Below are 6,962 nucleotides of genomic sequence, written 5' to 3' on the forward strand. Positions count from 1 at the left end.
GTTTGCAGATGACATGATTGTATATTTAGAAAACCCCATCATCTCAGTCCAAAATCTCCTTCATCTGATAAGAAACTTAAGCAAAGCCTCAGGATACAAAATTAACGTGCAAAAATCACAAGCACTCTTATACACCAGTAACAGACAAACAGTCAACCAAATCATGAATGAACTTTCATTCACAATTGCTTCAAAGAGAATAAAATACCTAGGAATCCAACTTACAAGGGATGTCAAGGACCTCTTCAAGGAGAACTACAAACCACTGCTCAGTGAAATAAAAGAGGACACAAATGGAAGAACATACCATGCTCATGGATAGGAAGAATCAATATCGTGAAAATGGCCATACTGCCCAAGGTAATTTATAGTTTCAATGCCATCCCCATCAAGCTACCAACGAGTTTCTTCACAGAATTGGAAAAAACTGCTTTAAAGTTCATATGGAACCAAAAAAGAGCCCACATTGCCAAGACAATCCTAAGTCAAAAGAACAAAGCTGGAGGCATCACGCTACCTGACTTCAAACTATACTACAAGGCTACAGTAACCAAAACAGCATGGTACTGGTACCAAAACAGAGATATAGACCAATGGAACAGAACGGAATCCTCAGAAATAATGCCACACATCTACAGCCATCTGATCTTTGACAAACCTGAGAGAAACAAGAAATGGGGAAAGGATTCCCTATTTAATAAATGGTGCTGGGAAAATTGGCTAGCCATAAGTAGAAAGCTGAAACTGGATCCTTTCCTTACTCCTCATACAAAAATTAATTCAAGATGGATTAGAGACTTAAATGTTAGACCTAATACCATAAAAACCCTAGAAGAAAACCTAGGTAATACCATTCAGGACATAGACATGGGCAAGGACTTCATGTCTAAAACACCAAAAGCAACAGCAACAAAAGCCAAAATGGACAAATGGGATCTAATTAAACTAAAGAGCTTCTGCACAGCAAAAGAAACTACCATCAGAGTCAACAGGCAACCTACAGAATGGGAGAAAATTTTTGCAATCTACTCATCAGGCAAAGGTCTAATATCCAGAACCTACAAAGAACTCAAACAAATTTACAAGAAGAAAACAAACAACCCCATCAAAAAGTGGGCAAAGGATATGAACAGACATTTCTCAAAAGAAGACATTCATACAGCCAACAGACACATGAAAAAATGCTCATCATCACTGGCCATCAGAGAAATGCAAATCAAAACCACAATGAGATACCATCTTACACCAGTTAGAATGGCAATCATTAAAAAGTCAGGAAACAACAGGTGCTGGAGAGGATGTGGAGAAATAGGAACACTTTTACACTGTTGGTGGGATTGTAAACTAGTTCAACCATTATGGAAAACAGTATGGAGATTCCTCAAGGATCTAGAACAAGAGGTACCATATGACCCAGCCATCCCATTACTGGGTATATACCCAAAGGATTATAAAGCATGCTGCTATAAAGACACATGCACATGTATGTTTATTGCAGCACTATTCACAACAGCAAAGACTTGGAATCAACCCAAATGTCCATCAGTGACAGACTGGATTAAGAAAATGTGGCACATATACACCATGGAATACTATGCAGCCATAAAAAAGGATGAGTTTGTGTCCTTTGTAGGGACATGGATGCAGTTGGAAACCACCATTCTCAGCAAACTATCACAAGAACAGAAAACCAAACACCGCATGTTCTCACTCATAGGTGGGAACTGAACAATGTGATCACTTGGACTCGGAAAGGGGAACGTCACACACGGGGGCCGGTGGGGGGGGGGGGGGAGGGGTTGCAATGGGAGTTATACTTGATGTAAATGATGAGTTGATGGGTGCTGACGAGTTGACGGGTGTAGCACACCAACATGGCACAAGTATACATATGTAACAAACCTGCACGTTATGCACATGTACCCTAGAACTTAAAGTATAATAAAAAAAGAAAAAGAAAAAGAAAAAAAAGTCATTTTAGAAAAAAAATTATTTACACCGAATCATTAGTGACTTCTCAAATCCACTTCCTTCAGTTGAATCTCAGTCAGCATAAGAATAGAAGCACTGGTTATAAAAATAGGACAAGTTTGTTGAAAGGTATGAATTTCATTTTTTGAAAATTAAACATATGGCAGTTATGAAGCATATCATGCACAGAACAAAACAAAAGCAATGTTGGTCCACGTTTTGAAAAATTATAGTGACCTGTTATTTTAGAAATATAGTATGGATAGAAATAGCACAATAACTTAAATCAAGAAAGGAAAGTGGATTTATAATTTTTTCTTAGTTTCAGTTTATTGTATTTCATAAAAATGTTTACAATGATGATATTTTAAATGGATAAATCAAAGCATATTTTATTTATGTAGGGTATGTATTTAGTTATAATTTAAAGAGTATGACATGAAATCTAAAATAACGACTATAAGGCAGAATTATTCTCAGGTGCATGTATAGTAATCCTAATTAAGTAAACAACTGTACTTTTCAGTTTGTAGACTAGAGATTTTCTTTTAACTAAAATAATCTTTACCTGATTGCCTCATATTCTGTTTGATTTGCATTTGGAGGATGTAAAGCCACCAGGTGACCAGTAATTCTAGATGATATTTTCAGTACTTCATATGCAGCTGTACATAGGATTATATTTTAAGAAATGGATGTAGTATAGATTCTAGAAACATTAACTGTAATGAACATTTAAATAATCATCACAGAGATCAGATATAGTATTAATTTTCTAAAGAAAATAAATTTTCCAGATTGAAGTTAATGAATGTATTTTTGTTGGTATACCAAAATAAGTTTCCAATTAAAAAGTAGAAAATACACGTGAATGAAGTATAATGTGATTAATCAATTAAAAGTATTGGAGAAATCATTTTTTTACCTCAGTATGTGTAAAGCAAGCACTAAAAGTGATGTTGTGATAAGTGTCTCATGCTGAAAGAGTGTGATGGTTAATATTGAGTGTTGATTTGATTGAAAGATGCAAAGTAGTGTTCTTAGGTGTGTCTGTGAGGGTGTTGCCAAAGGAAATTAACATTTAAGTCAGTGGACTGAGAGAGGCAAACCCATCTTCAATTTGGGTGGGCACCATCTAGTCAGCTGCCAGCATGGCTAGAATAAAGCAGAAGAAAGAACGTGGAAGGACTTCACTTGCTGGGTTTTGCGACCTTAATCTTTCTCCCATGCAGGATGCTCCTTGCCCTCTAACATCAGACCCCTAGTTCTGCAGCTTTTGGACTCTTGGACTTACACCAAAGGTTTGCCAGGGGGTCTTGGGCCTTTGGCCACAGACTGAAGACTGCACTGTCTGCTTCTCTACTTTTGAGGTTTGGGGACTCACACTGGCTTCCCTGCTCCTCAGCTTACAGATGCCTGTTGTGGGACTTCACCATATTATCCTGTGAGTTGATACTCCTTAATAAACTCCGTTTCATATACACATCTAGCCTATTAGTTCTGTCCCTTTAGAGAACCCTGACTAATACAAAAAGACAAATAGAAAATGAGCAGAAGCACTGGATGCCTGGGCAGCAGAAGATATAAAAGGAAGAAAAATAGCTATTAATAAAAGAGAAGTCAGGAAGAACTCATTTCAATTATTTTCTAATTTTCTTCAGGGTGGACCCTGTTGGACTGACAAGTTTAGAGTTAGTGTCACACATTTAGCAGACAAACCATACTTTCAAGAAGACATACACAGGGTGGAGGAGGTATTTCGAGCCCTTTTTCTTCATTTACAAAACACTTCTGACTGACTCTTGTGAGAACCTATTACGTGCAACAAGACTATCTGAGGCACTCTTCAAAGTCTGAAAGGAGATAACTGTTATGCAACATGGAGTACTTATTTATGTAGAATGCTACCAGCACTTCCTACTTAAAACAGGAAGGAAGAGAAGAACTGACAGTTATAAACCCAAAATGAGTAAAATGAGGCCTTTTAATCTCAGAAACAAAAAGACAGACTCTTACAGCTACCATTTTGACTACTCATGACTGCAGCTTGTTTGTTAGTTTGTTTAAATTATATTGGACTCAAGACATCCTGGAGATTGAATAATTGTCAGATTCCAGAATGTGCTTCATTTAGAAATCAATGTTAGAACCATTTCAGAGGAGAAAGGATACCAATAATATCTTGCTGCAAAAATAAAAAGTTCAATGTTATCTAACAAGAGTATTCCATAACTGACACTAAGCTGATAAATAATAATCTTAGAATTTTATACTGCATTCCCATTTTCAAAGTGCTTTCACAGACCTCATTTCATCAATAGTGAGAAACATAAAAGCAATAGTTGAGGTTCTATGTTAAGAAATGTGACAAAAGTTATCAGTTTGAGTGCCTGAACACCATAATCCTTCACTCCTCATCCTGTTAAGTGTGTTTTCCTATTCTCCTGGTTCTATTATTTCTATAAAGAAAAATGTTCAACCAACCAGTAACCACATATTTGCCCCCCGACCCAGTACACAACACACAATTTGGCCCACAGTTTTTCTGTATGGGTGAGAAATAAATTGTTAGGCACAACTTCATGGAACAAAAGGCAATTTATAAACTGACAAAATGAATTTGAGGCTGATTCACAGATGCATGACCCAAATCAGAAATAATGAAACTAAACAAGCTGAGCCCTTGTTCTATAACCATAGCTATTATACTTCTAGGGATTCAGCTCAGCCCTATGAGACACATATTTTTTGTGTGTTCTCTGAAGTCCAGGAAAAAAAATCTTCATTTTTGTTTGTTTTAGTCAACGTCAAAGCCTTGATCAGGCAATACAGACTCCAACTGGCCAGTTGTGAGGAGCTCCTGAACAGAACAGGGATGCACATATTTTTTAGGAAATAATCAACATCAGGAAAAGCACTTCTGATCATCTGTAAGCAAAACCAAAAGAAAAATCACCAAAAAAGTATAAAGCGAAAGGCCTGTGGAAATATTATCCCGCCAAAACATCAAGATTATGTTTTGTATTCAAATTTGTACCAATGTTCCCTGAAGACTCACCTGTACAAACTAGCAAGTCAGCAGAGTTAAGATGTAGGAAAGTTCTTAACGCTCCAAACTAGAAATCATTCTTTCAGACAGTGTCTAATTCCAGTCTGGCAACTTTAAAATATAAATAACTCTGAGAGAGCAAAACCATAGTGTAAATAAAAATAAAGCTACATTTACTGGAAACATAATTTGTGCCAGGCACTGCTACATTTAAGGCTTTTAACCACCCCATAAGGTAGTCAAATTATTAGCCCCATTTTACAGACAAGGAATCTGGGGAATCAAGAGCTGAAAGTTGCATAACTTGTCCAAAATCACAACCAGTAAATGGTGAAACAAAGATTCAGCCCAAATCTATTTACCTCCCAAGCATAAGCTATTAACAACTAGGACATACAACTTCTCAGAATGCTGTTTCTTCTGCAGCACTCTACCTCCTCTAGGGGAGGGGATGCTGAAATGAAAAAACAAAAAGAGGGAGTAGGTGAAAATATATTTGATTTGCTTCAAAAATTTTGCCCCAAGCTAGTACTGTTGGTATTTTTTGAAAACCAGGATGTTTCAGCAAGAGAGGTGAAGCTAGGTTAAGGGCTGGGCCCTAAAATCAAATATTTAAATCAATTTCCCTTGGCTGGAGGGTTAGCTGGTCCCTGCTGAGGTAAAGGAAATATGCCAAAGACGACTTCAGAGCATGTCTCTGGGGAATTTCCCCTGTTACAAGGAAACAACCGAGAGGTTGTTTTTACAGCTATTTACAGTTCACAAGCACTTTCATGTGCATTAGCTCACTGTTCCCAGTGCAGTACAGGGTGGATAGCATTATCCCTTTAGTCTTATTAATTACAAATGAGAAAACTGAGACTCACAAGATTTAAGTGACTTGCTCTGCCCCAGGTCATACCAAAAGTGATGGAGCCAAAATAAACCTAGGTCTTGGGATTCCAATTTCAAGCCAAATGAATGTTTTCCGTTTACCTTCAGAGAACTCCAATAGTTAAGGCAGTTTTACAAATAGTACTTCAGTTGTCCCTAAGCCTTGTTCTTACACCACTCCCTAACACACAAAAACAAGCAGGAAATACATACAAATAACACCGGGCAGATGCTGCCATTGTGGTAAACATAGCTCCATATGTTAAAGTGGTCCTTTGCAACTAGATACGCAATGGCAATAATTCCCTGCCCTGGGAGTATAACACCCTCCAAGACCCCAACTTATCTCAAAGTTACCCAAGTATGTCTCTCCAAGAAAATATTTATAAGAAGGCATGCAGTATTTTGGGTGAGAGAAGGCACTGGGTAGGAGAGGAGGATGAAGACATAGGCAATAAAATAATTTTATCTGAATAATACCTTATAGTTTATAAAGCCCTTTCATGTCTTTCGTATTATTTGATTTTTAAATTCTGTGAAATAAACAGAGCTGAGATTATTGTGATCATTTTTTCTAATAAGAACACTAAGACTCAGAATGATGGAATTATCTATCCAAGGATGGAAAAAAAATCATCTTGAGATAGCCTTAAGGCTTTTGAGGGATCTCTCTGGATTCAGTTTCCTCATCTATAATATGAAAGGGTGGGACTAGATTTATTTATTCAACAAATCAAACAAAGCAAAACTACAACTAATTTGCATCATGTTTCCTCATGTGTAGAATAAGAGGAAGACATGGATGCTCTCCCTGGTTCTCTTCAGCTCTAACATTCTGTGGAAATAGAATCTGCAGGACTCTAGAACTCACCCAGATTTGCAGGGCAAGCTGAAATTTGGCCCAGGCTCTCTGTCTCCCAAGCCTGCCTTGTGAGTAACAGTTGGGGGTTGACTCTATAATCTACACGTCTTCTCTGTATCCTTCCCATGCCCACCAACCCAGGGCGTTAAAGTCACCATTACCATAATGGTTGAACTAGTTTACAATCCCACCAACAGTGTAAAAGTG

This window comes from Piliocolobus tephrosceles, chromosome 12 (assembly GCF_002776525.5).
Source record: "Piliocolobus tephrosceles isolate RC106 chromosome 12, ASM277652v3, whole genome shotgun sequence".
In the NCBI taxonomy this organism is placed as follows: Eukaryota; Metazoa; Chordata; class Mammalia; order Primates; family Cercopithecidae; genus Piliocolobus; species Piliocolobus tephrosceles.